General features: G+C 47.1%; 1 protein-coding gene across 1 annotated transcript in view; it reads left to right on the forward strand.

Moving 5' to 3' along the window:
* The window catches only part of LOC144582920 (uncharacterized), a 58,407-nt gene that overhangs the window by 22,218 nt on the left and 23,959 nt on the right, over positions 1-12,230 (forward strand). The gene's annotated exons all lie outside the window — the stretch shown is intronic.

The raw sequence follows: 12,230 nt of genomic DNA on the forward strand, positions 1-12,230 counted from the left end.
CAGAGGCTGAGGTGGGAAGATTGTTTGAGCCCGGGGTGTGAGGCTGCAGTAAGCCCTGATTGCATAGCTGCACTCCAATGTGGGCAAGAACGTGAGACACTGTCTCAAAGGGGAAAAAAAGGCATTCATAGCTATGGATTTTCCTTCAAGCACTGCTTTAGCAGCATTCTATAAATTTTAAACATTTTTATTCATGTTGTAGTATTTCCTAATTTTCCTTTGGATTTCTTCTTTGAATTATTCATTGACTATTTAGGAGTATGTTGTTTAATTTCCACATACTTCACGTATTTGTGAGTTTCCCAAATTCCTAATTTCATTATATTGTCCTCAGAGAACACACTTGTATTATTTGAGTCCTTTTAAGTTAATTGAGGTCTGTTTTATGACCTAGCATATGGTCTTTCCTAGAGAATGTTCCATGTGCACTTAAGAATAATGTGGCCCTGGCATGGTGGCTTATGCCTGTAATCCCAGCACTTTGGGAGGCTGAGGTGGGGGATCCCTTTAGCTCAGAAGTTTCAGATGAACCTGGGCAACATAGTGAGACACCATCTCTACAAAAACTACAAAAAATTAGCTGGGGTGGGCATTCCTGTAGTACAAGCTACTTGGGAGGCTGAGTTGGGAGGATAACCTGAGCCTGAGAAATTGAGGCTACAGTGAGCTGTGATCATGCTTCTCCACTCCAGGCTGGTTGACAGAACAAGATCCCATCTCAAAATACACACATATATATATATATGTGTGTGTGTATTCTGTGGTTGTAGGGTACAGTGTTCTGTAGATGGGTGTTAGGTCTAGGGGTGTAGGATGCAGTGTTCTGTACATGGGTGTCAAGTCTAGGTGGTTGGTAGTGTTGTATTCTGTAGTTGTAGGGTGCTGTGTTCTTTAGATGGGTATTAAGTCTAGATGGTTATAGGGTGCGGTGTTCTGTAGATGGGAGTTAGGTCTAGGCGGTGTGGGGTGGAGTGTCCTGTAGATGGGTGTTAGGTCTAGGCGGTGTGGGGTGGAGTGTCCTGTAGATGGGTGTTAGGTCTAGGTGGTGTAGGGTGCAGTGTCTGTAGATGGGTGTTAGGTCTAGGTGGTTGTAGGGTGCAGTGTTCTGTAGATGCGTGTTAGGTCTAGGTGGTGTAGGGTACAGTATTCTGTAGATGGCTGTTAGGTCTAGTTGGTGTAGGGTAGTGCTCTGCAGATTGGTTTTAGGTCTAGGTGGTTTTAGTGTGTTCAAGTCTTATGTTTTACTATTGATTTTCTGCCTACTTCTATCCATTATTGAAAGTGGGAATTGAAGTTGAGTTGTCTCCTCCCTTTATTTCTGTCAGCCTTTGCTTCCTGTATTTTGATGCTCTACTTTTTTCATATATGTTTAGAACTTTTACGTCTTTCTGATGGAGTGACCTTTTTACAATTATAAAATATCCTGCTTTAGTAGGAAATAGTATCTTAGACCCAGACAATCTTGGCTCCCAAGCCCATGCTCTGATGCCCGTACCAACTGCCCTGTCCCTGAAGCTGTGTTCTCTGTATTTCTCTACCTCCTGTATCCTCATTCATTTTGGACTCACCTAAGTGATCTTTGTCAACTTGGTCTTCCTGTCCTGGATCTTGATAAGACCAGCTGAAATTTTATTCCCTACTCTGAGGAAGTCCTCAGCCCTTCCCTAGATGCCTACAGATTCCTAGAAGTTCCCATTCTCCATCATCTTGGCCTTTGGGGCCTGCTTGTCTACAACATACCCTGGTGCTATGTAGTTGCTATGGCCTGAATGTGCCCCAAGAGCGACGTTCATGTGTTGTAAACTTAATCTCCGATATAATAGTGTTGAGAGATGGGACCTTTTAGAGGCTCTGCCCTCACGAATGGACTAATGCTGTTACCACAGCGGTGGATTCCTGATAAAAGGTGAGCTCAGCACCCTCTTGCTTCTCTCCTGTGTACTCTCTCACCGTGTGAGACCTTCCGCCATGCGATGAGGCAGCAAGAAGGTCCTCACAGATATAATTCCTTGATCTTGGACTTCCCACCCTCCAGAACTATGAGCCAAATACACTCTGTTCATTGTAAGTTACCAGTGTCAGGTATTCTGTCACAGAAGCACAAAACTGACTAAGTTGGTAGTTTTCACAATTCTGTTTCCCCTTCATCTCTGCCAGGCTCCCCTTAGACTCCCCGGTTACCAAACCTTGGTAACACAAGTGAAGTGAGCCCTTTATTGTGGGAGGGTGAGAGGAAAGGCACAATTTAGAGAAACACAGAGGTCAGGTTCCTTTTCTCCATCCTTGGGCATCCTCTGGGCCCTGGCTTTATAGGGTTTGCCTTATCCCACCAGTACCCAGCCTCCTGTCACTGTCACCTGCTCCTGGCTCTGCTCGCCTCTTCCCTCCATTTCCCAGCCCTCCTTTCCTCTCCCATTTCCTCTCTGGAGCAAAAACACTTCTCTCCCTCTGCCTCCTGCAGAGCCATTTAATGGCTGCTTTTGTTGTCTTTGTTTCTTTGGCCCCTCAAGGGTCAGGTTCTAACTGTCTTTCTTGGTCAAGCCCATAGTAATTTAGTAAGAGGGATATGGAGGCAGTTAGATAAGAAAACTTCCCACCTGGCTTCCCATGCTGCCTTTTTTTTTTTTTTTTTGAGACAGGGTCTCACCGTGTCACCCAGGCTGGAGTGCAGTGGTACGATCTTAGCTCACCGCAACCTCCATCTCCTGGGTTCAAGAGACTCTCACCTTGGCCTCCTGAGTAGCTGGGATTACAGGTGTGGGCTATTTCATGCTGGCTTTCTTGTTCCAACTTTCTACTGTGATTGGGTGAAATATTTTATTTATTTATTTAAAGACAGGGTCTGACTTGGTCGCCCAGGCTGGAGTGCAGTGGCGTGATCAAGGTCCACTGTAACCTCAGCCTCCCGGCTTAAGCAATTCTCCAGCCTCAGCTGCATGAGTACCTGGGACTACTATTGGCATTTCATTGACATTTTGATGACTGGTGGGAGAATAATTTTTTTTTTTTTTGAGATGAGTTCTCCTATGTTGTCCAGGCTGGTTTTGAACTCCTGACCTCAAGTGATCCTTTTGCCTCAGCCTCCTGAGCTGGGATTATAGGCAGGAGCCATCACACATGTCAGGAGCAGAGTATTTGAAGTCAGGACTTCTCCAGAAGAATATCAGAGATTTGTGATTCTGAGGGAACTGTCAAACTGAGGCCCAGGCAGGGCTCACAGCAAGTCAGTGGTGGAGCCAGTTCCTCAGGCCCCTGCCTTGGGATCTATCTTAACTCCGGCGGGCCCTGAAGTGGGTGTACACTGGGCCATCCTCACCTCCCTGAGCCTAACTTCCTATCTGGGAAATGGGTAGCAGCACTGTTTCTTCCTGAGGCTATCATGAGAGAGAAGTGACAGAATGCTCCTGCCATGTTCTGCCAAATGCTTGGCAAGCAGTATGGAAAGTTACAGAAAAAAAACCACCTTCACTTTTCACATTTAATGACTTCCTACAATTATCTGATATGTTTCTTTTTTTAAATTAATTTTTTTGAGACAGGGTTTCACTCTGTCGCTTAGGCTGGAGTGCGGTGCTCAATCTCAGCTCACTGCAACTTCTGCCTCCCAGGCTCAAGTGATCCTCCCACCTTAGCCTCCTGAGTACCTGGCGACAAGCTCATTCTACCATGCCCTGCTAATTTTGTTTTTTGAGACAGAGTCTCACTCTGTCGCCAGGTGCAGTGGTGCCATCTCAGCTCAATGCAACCTCCGCCTCCCGGGTTCAAGCAATTCTCCTGCCTCAGCCTCCCGAGTAGTTGGGACTACAGGTGCGCCCTGCTAATTTTTGTATTTTAGTGGAGATGGGGTTTCACTATGTTGGCCAGGATGGTCTCGATCTCTTGACCTCGTGATCCACCCGCCTCATCCTCCCAAAGTGCTGGGATTACAGGCATGAGCCACTGCGCCGGGCCATGTCCCGCTAATTTTTTGCATTTTTTGTAGAGACGCGGTTTTACCACATTGCCCAGGCTGCGTTTAAACCCCTGAGCTCAAGGAACCTACCCACCTCAGCCTCCCAAAGTGCTGAGATTACAGGCATGAGCCACTATGCCTGGTTGGTCTGATACATTTCACAAATCAGTGTATGTATATAGCCGGATGTGGCGGTGTGTGTGCCTGTAATCCTAGCTACTCTGGAGGCTCAAGCATGAGAATTGCTTGAGCGTGGGATGTAGAGGTTGCAGTGAGCTGAGATCTCACTACTGCACTTCAGCCTGGATGGCAGAGTAAGACTCCATCTCAAAAAAAAACAAAGGCCAGGTGAGGTGGCTCTTGCCTGTAATCCTAGCGCTTTGGGAGGCTGAGGCAGGTGGATACCTGAGGTCAGGAGTTCGAGACTGGCCTGACCAACATGGTGAAACCCCATCTCTACTAAAAATACAAAAATTCGCTTGGCATGGTGGCACACGCCTGTAATCCCAGCTACTCGGGAGGCTGAGGCAGGAGAATAGCTTGAACCTGGGAGGTGGAGGTTGCAATAAGCCGAGATCGCGCCATTGGACTCCAACCTGCACAACAGGAGTGAGACTCCATCTTAAAAAAAAAAAAAAATCACTGTGTGTATTTCATATGAGAAAGACTAGCTTCTGTAGTAAGTCAAATTGATAGTAAGAGAATATTTATTTTTTCCATGGAAAAAATGGGGCCTTTTGTGTTGCCCAGGCTGGTCTTGAACTCCTGGCCTCAAGCAATCTTTCCCCCTCAGTCTTCCAAAGTGCTGGTGTTACAGGCATGATCCACTGCACCTGGCCAAATTATATGGTTTTTAAAAACCTCACACAGCTACTGGACAAGGACAAACCAATAGTAAAGAAAAGGAAATTCAACAATAGTAAATGGTTAAACTTAATCAGGCATCAAATTGAAATTGACCAACAGCTTCCATACTCAGTGAATTTATACTCTTGGTTCACTGGGTTGTAAGTTTACTTTCTCATCACCCCAGATGGAGACATTTTGCAGCTCAGCATTTGAATAAATAGTGTCGTTAGTGTCCAAGTACCAAGGCCAGGTGTGACACTCATATCTGTTAACCCAGCACTTTGGGAGAATGAGGTGGGCGAATCGCTTGAGCCCAGGAGTTTGTAACCAGGCTGGGCAAGATGGCAAAACCCCATCTCTGCAAAAAATACAAAAATGAGTTGGGCATAGTGACACGTGCCTGTAGTCTCAGCTACTCAGGAGGCTGAGGTGGGAGAATCACTTGAGCTTGGGTGGTCAAGGCTGCAGTGAGCCGTGATCATGCTACTTCATTCCAGTCTGAGTGACACAGACGTTGTCTCAAGAAGAAAGAAGGGAAAAAAATAAAGTGGAAAAAAAATTAAAAATAAGAAGGAAAAAAAAAGTCAAAGTACTATGTGCCTGCTAGTTCCCCTTTAACTAAAGTGGATTCCTTTCTTTTTTTTTTTTTTTTTGAGTCGGAGTTTCACTCTTGTTACCCAGGCTGGAGTGCAATGGTGCGATCTCGGCTCACTGCAACCTCCGCCTCCTGGGTTCAGGCAATTCTCCTGCCTCAGCTTCCTGAGTAGCTGGGATTACAGGCACGCACCACCATGCCCAGCTAATTTTTTGTATTTTTAGTAGAGACGGAGTTTCACCATGTTGACCAGGATGGTCTCGATCTCTTGACCTTGTGATCCACCCGCCTCGGCCTCCCAAAGTGCTGGGATTATAGGCTTGAGCCACTGCGCCTGGCCTCGGATTCCTTTCTTACAGGCAGATTTAGATCGGCCTTTTCATTTCCTTTTTAAAAATTTTATTTGAGGCAGAGTCTCTCTCTGTTCTTTCTCTGTTGCCCAGGCTGGAAGTGCGGTGGCACAATCCTGGCTTACTGTAACCTCCACCTCCCAGGTTCAAGCGATTCTCCTGCCTCAGCCTCCCTAGTACTTGAGATTACAGGCGTGCACTAGCACACTCAGCTAATTTTTGTATTTTTAGTAGAGACATAGTTTAATTGTGTTGGCCAGGCTGGTCTCCAACTCCTGACCCCAAGTGATCTTGGCCTCCCAAGTGCCAGCCACTATGGCCGTCCTCATTTTTCTTTCTCAAAGGTGAGGAGTGCTGGGGTCCAAAGTGGCTCCCGCCGGAGGTCATGGCGCTCGCGAAGGCGAGGTCATCAGTTCAAGGCTAACCTGAGCAACCTCATAAGCTCAAACTGATTGGAAAAAAAAAAAGGTGAGGAGTGCTTATAATTCTGTTTCTGAGGGTCTCTACTCTCAGAGCAGGAGAAGCTGTTGGAAGTTTTTAACTAGGATAGTGATGTGGTCAGACAGAATTGGAAAGCACAACCCGAAACGGCCCTGTGGAGGTAGAGGAGAGGGTCAAGATGGGCTATTAAGAGGCCATTGGAGGTCATGTAGCTGTGTGCTTGAAATTTATGCATTTTTCCATACATAAATTATGCTTCAGGGTTTTTTTTCCTTTTTTTCTTTTTTGGAGAGTCGGAGTTTTGCCATGTTGCCCGGGTTGGTCTTGAACTCCTGAGCTTAAGGGGTTGCCCACCTTGGCCTCCCAAAGTGCTGGGTTAACAGACGGGCATCACCATGCCTGGCTTTTTTTTTTTTTGTACTTCAGGCTGGAGTACAGTGGTGTGATCTCCACTCAACTGCAACCTCTGCCTCCTGGGTTCAAGTGATTCTCTTGCCTCAGCCACCTAAGTAGCTGGGATTACAGGCACCTGCTACCACACCCAGCTAATTTTTGTATTTTTAGTAGAGACGGGGTTTTACCATGTTGGCCAGGCTGGTCTGGAACTCCTGACCTCAAGTGATCCTCCCATCCCAGCCTCCCAAAGTGCTGGGATTACAGGGGTGAGCCACCATGCCTGGCCCTCTCTGCCATCTTACAACATGCCCATATTGTGGACGGAAGAGAATGGTGCAAACTGGGGCCCTTGGGTATCCCAGGCTGATTTAGGCTCTTTTTTTTTTTTTTTTTGCCAATCAATTTGAACTTATAATGTTGCTCAGGTTAGCCTTGAACTCATGACCTCGCCTTCGCAAGCGCCACGACCTCCGGCGGGAGCCACTTTGGACCCTGATTTAGGCTCTTGAGGGCTCCATAGGCCTGGGGCTGTTGGTCCCTTGAGATTGCTTGCTAGCATCTTACAGATGGGGGGACCTTACAGATGCTGAAGAGGCCACCAGGCTCTGGGAAAGCAGACAGGGCCAGGAATTCTGAGCATCGGGGCCCAAATTCACTGGGTGATCTTGGTCTCCCCCTAGTGGTGAAGTGTGGCAACATCATATCCGACAGGAAAGGGTTTTGTAGCTCTGTACCAGATTTTGTTGATATGTTTACTTTTGCTGCAGGTGCTGGGTAGGATTTCCCTAGTATATTTTTGCACTGTGCCTTGCTTTTTAGTTGCTGTTATTTGCTTGGGTGCGTTTCTCATACTTGCTTTACACCATTATATTTACTGAATGGGGCTGCACTTGCCAGCAAATCCTATGTGTTTTGTTATTATATACACGTTGAACATCCCTGATCTGAAAATCCAAATTTTGGAAACGCTCCAAAAATGGAAATGTTTTGAGCACCAACATGATGCCACGAGTGGAATATTCCATACTTCACCGCATGTGATGGTCACAGTCACAACTTTGTATTGTGCACAGAATGGTTAAAAATATTATATACCAGCCTGGGCAACATGGTGAAACACCATCTCTACAAAAAAAATAAAAAAATTAGCTGGGTCATGCACACCTGTAGTCCCAGTTACTTGTGAGAGCTGAGGCAGGAGGATCACTTGAGCCCAGGAGGTCAAGGCTCCAGTGAGGCATGATCGCACCATTGTACTCCATTCTGGGTGACAAAGTGAGACCCTGTCTAATATATTGGTCTGGTGGCTCATGCCTGTAATCTCAGCACTTTGGGAGGCAGAGGCGGGTGGATCACGAGGTCAGGAGTCAAGACCAGACTGACCAACGTGGTGAAACCTTGTCTCTACTAAAAATACAAAAAATTCACTGGGCGTGGTGGCCCATGCCTGTAATCCCAGCTACTCAGGAGGCTGAGGCAGGAGAATCGCTTGAACCGGGGAGGCGGAGGTTGTGGTGAGCCAAGACTGCACCATTGCACTCCAGTCTGAGCAACAAGAGTAAAACTCTGTCTCAAATAAATAAATAAATAAAATAAAAATTGAGGGGGGGAAAAAAACAATAAAAATAACAATACCACCAAAAGCAATACATTAAGGCCAGGCACAGTGGCTCACACCTGTAATCCCAGCACTTTGGGAGGCCAAGGAGGGTGTATCACCTGAGGTCAGGAGTTTGAGACCAGCGTGATCAACATGGTGAAACCCAGTCTCTACTAAAAATAGAAAAATTAGCCAGGCGTGGTATGCGTGCCTATAATCCCAGCTACTCTGGAGGCTGAGGGAGGAGAATCTCTTGAACTCAGGAGGTAGAGGTTGCAGTGAACTGAGATCATGCCAGTGCACTCCAGCCTGGGTGACAGAGTGAGGCTCCATCTCAAAAAAGAACAATGGCTGGGCGCGGTGGCTCACGCCTGCAATCTCAGCACTTTGGGAGGCCGAGGTGGGTGGATCACGAGGTCAAGAGATAGAGACCATCCTGGCCAACATAATGAAGCCCTGTCTCTACTAAAAATACAAATTAATTAGCCAGATGTGGTGGCGCATGCCTGTAGTCCCAGCTACTTGGGAGGCTGAGGCAGGAGAATCGCTTGAATCCAGGAGGTAGAGGTTGCAGTGAGCCAAGCTCACACCACTGCACTCCAGCCTGGTGACAGAGCCAGACTGTGTCTCAAAAAAAAAGGACAGCAACAAAATACTTTCATGGACTCTGTTTTTTTCCCCCATCTATCTTTCATTTTTTGTTGATTTATTTATACCGTTTTAGCGACATATAAAAATATTCATATATTTTTAGAGTCTCCCTCTGTCATCCAGGCTGGCGTGTGGTGGTGCAATCACAGCTCAACATAGCCTTGAACTTCTGGTCTTCAGTGATCCTCCCACCTCAGCCTCTTTTGTTTTGTTTTTTTTTTTTTTTTTGAGATGGAGTCTCACTCTGTTGCCCAGGCTGGAGTGCAGTGGTGCAATCTCAGCTCACTGCAACCTGCACCTCCCAGGTTCACGCGATTCTTTTGCCTCACCTCCCTGAGTAGCTAGGAGTAGAGGTGTGCATCACCATGCCTGGCTAATTTTTGCATTTTTATTGGAGACAGGGTTTCACCATGTTGTTCAGGCTGGTCTCGAACTGACGTGAGTCCGTGTGCCTGGGCTGATTCTCTGTTTTGTTTCTGGTTCTTGACCAAGCTGTTTCCTGTAGCTGGCAACAGTGGTTTTATGATCTCTTTATTTATCTCCATCAGGATGGTGGAGGGTCTATTTTCTATCTAGAGAGAGAAGACAGAAAACCTGATTTGTTAGGTTTTTTGGTCATTATTTTGTGTGTTTGTGATCTCAGGTCTGTTAAGGAAACATTGAAAGGAGAAAGCCTGTTGAGATGTGGATAAGTGAGTTTTTGTGTATTTTGGTTTAACTTGACATATGAATGAGATTGTAGAACTGAAGCTTCAAGTGTATGTGTCTATATGAATTTGAAATATTTTTCTACCTCCATAGTATATAAAATTAAATTATAATATCCCTTAAATTTTAAGATCTAGGCTGGTCACTATGGCTCACACCTACAATTCCAGCGCTTTGGGAGGCTGTGGTGGGTGGATCACCTGAAGTCAGGAGTTTGAGACCAGCCTGACCAACATAGTGAAACCCCATCTCTACTAAAAATACAAAATTAGCTGAGCTTGGCGGTGCATGCCTGTAATCCCAGCTACTTGGGAGGCTGATGCAGGAGAATCACTTGAACTTGGGAAGTGGAGGTTAAAGTGAGCTGAGATCACCCTACTGCATCCTGGGTGACAGAGGAAACTGTGTCAAAAAAAATTTTAAGATTTATTTTGATTCTTTTATAGAGCCTAATGAGGCTGCCAGAAAGATAAGGAAACACAAAAATTTTCAGAAAATAAATGGAAGTTTTTACGTTTTAGAAGTGCTAGCCTTTGGAGGAATTTAAAAAAGGAAACTTGTCAGGTGTGGTGGTGTGTGCTTGTAGTCTTAGCTACTCAGGAGGTTGAGGCAGGAGGATCACTCAAAGCCAAGTCTGAGGCCAGCCTGGGCAACAAAGCGAGATCCCATCTCTACCAAAAATTTAAACATTGACTAGATGTGGTGGCACATGCCTGTAATCCTAGCACTTTGGGAGGCTGAGGCAGGTGGATCACCTGAGGTCAGGAGTTTGAGGCCAGCCTGGCCAACATGGTGAAACCCCGTCTCTACCAAAAATACAAAAAATATCCGGGCATGGTGGTGGGTGCCTGTGATCCCAGCTACTTGGAAGCTGAGGCAGGAGAATTGCTTGAAGCTGGGAGGCAGAGGTTGCAGTGAGCTAAGATCACACCATTGCACTCCAGCCTGGACAATAAGAGTGAAATGCTATCTCAAAAAAGAAAAACCACAAAAATTAAAAAATTAAGGCCAGGTGTGGTGGCTCACACTTGTAATCTTAGCACTTGGGGAGGCTGAGGCAAAAGGATTGCTTGAGCCCTGGAGTTTGAGAGCAGCCTGGACAACATTGTGAGACCCTGTCTCTACAAAAAAATAAAAAACTAGTCAGGCATGGTGGTACAGGTCTGTAGTACTAGCTGCTCAGGAGGCTGAGGTTCAAGAATTGCTTGAGTCTGGGAGTTCTAGGCCGCAGGGAACTGTGATCACACCACTGCACTCCAGCCCGGGCAAGAGAGAGACCTGGTCTCAAAAGGCTAGAAAAATACTCGGAAAAAAATAGAAAATTTTACAGTCTTACAATGATGTTGAACACGTAAAAACATATTTGCTGAGTATTTAAAATGTGTTTGTGAAGTGTATGTGTTTCTTCTCAGATTCCTTTTCATGTTACCATTTCTTCCTACCACGTTGTCTTTTTCTGATTCAGTTATTGAAGCTTTAAGAGATTATCGTTGTCTTGCTTTGTTAAATATGCTGCAGATATTTCCTCCCCGTATGCATTTGACTTTTAACTTTGCTGTGGTTTCTTTAGCCCTACAAAAAGAATTTCGACTTCATGCATTTAAATCCATTTTCCTTTGTGGCTTCTGGGTTTTGTGTGACTTAGAAAGTTCTGGGGGTCTTTATTGCTGGCCTGCTGGTGCTGTGGGTCCTGCCCTGCCCTGCCCTGCCCAGAGCACGTTCCTCTTCCCTTCCTGTGGGTCCTGGTAGCCCCAGGCCCGTTCTGAAGCCAGTGAGGCTGGACTGGTCCTGACCTCTTCCCGCTTGAATGTGAGCTCTTCTGTCTTGGGGTAGAGGGGGTGGGCTGTGACAGAATTGCACACTGGGGCTTGGCCTCTAGATGACATGTCCTTGCCTCCTTCTAGAAAGTCCTTTGGTGCTGCAGTGGCTCTGCTGAGAGGACCTTATGACCCTGGTGTCAGGCATGTGTGGCCAGTGCCCTGGGACACCCTGAGAACCCCCCGCCCCCAACACCCTCAGTTGGCAGCATTGAATGAGTGGCCAAGCTGAGCACCACGCAGGGCTGTGTGTGTAGTTGGAGGCCTGCAGTCTGTGGCCAGGGGCGAGGATGTGGTTGGGTCCGAGTCTGGGATACTATTTGGGCCTGCTTTGGAAGTTGTTTGGGGCTTGCCCCTTCTGGAGTTGAGATCAGGGACTTTTGGGGCTCTGTTTGGAGCCAGGATGAGGAGTTTCACCCAGGCTCTGAGCAGGGCCTGGCATTAAGGCCTGCGGGAGGTTAGGGCCTCCTGGTCAGATGCGGGTTCTCCTGGTGCTCAGCTCCCCCTTGGCACTGATATGGGACCTTTGCTGAGTGCTGCAGGTGCCTGCACTGTGTGACCTCTGGAGAAGTCCCCAGGACCAAGCTGGGTCCACTTGCTGGGGTCAAGTGGGGTGGGTCCAGTCCTCACTCTGCCCCAGGCCCAGTGGGTGACCCAGGCAGTCCCTGCCCCTCTGGGCTCTCTGCTCAGTCATTCAGCGGTTCTTTCTACCCCTCAGGCCTCAGGCACTGACAGTGTCCCCATCATCCACTAGTAGCAGGGTTCCCTGCGCTGCCTGCTATATGTACACAGGGATGTGGATAGCTGCAGCAGCCTCTCTGCTGGTCCTGGGGCTGACCTCGCCCGCTAGCTGCTCAGGGCTGGGAAACCC

The sequence above is a fragment of the Callithrix jacchus genome, chromosome 5, assembly GCF_049354715.1.
Source record: "Callithrix jacchus isolate 240 chromosome 5, calJac240_pri, whole genome shotgun sequence".
Taxonomy (NCBI): domain Eukaryota; kingdom Metazoa; phylum Chordata; class Mammalia; order Primates; family Cebidae; genus Callithrix; species Callithrix jacchus.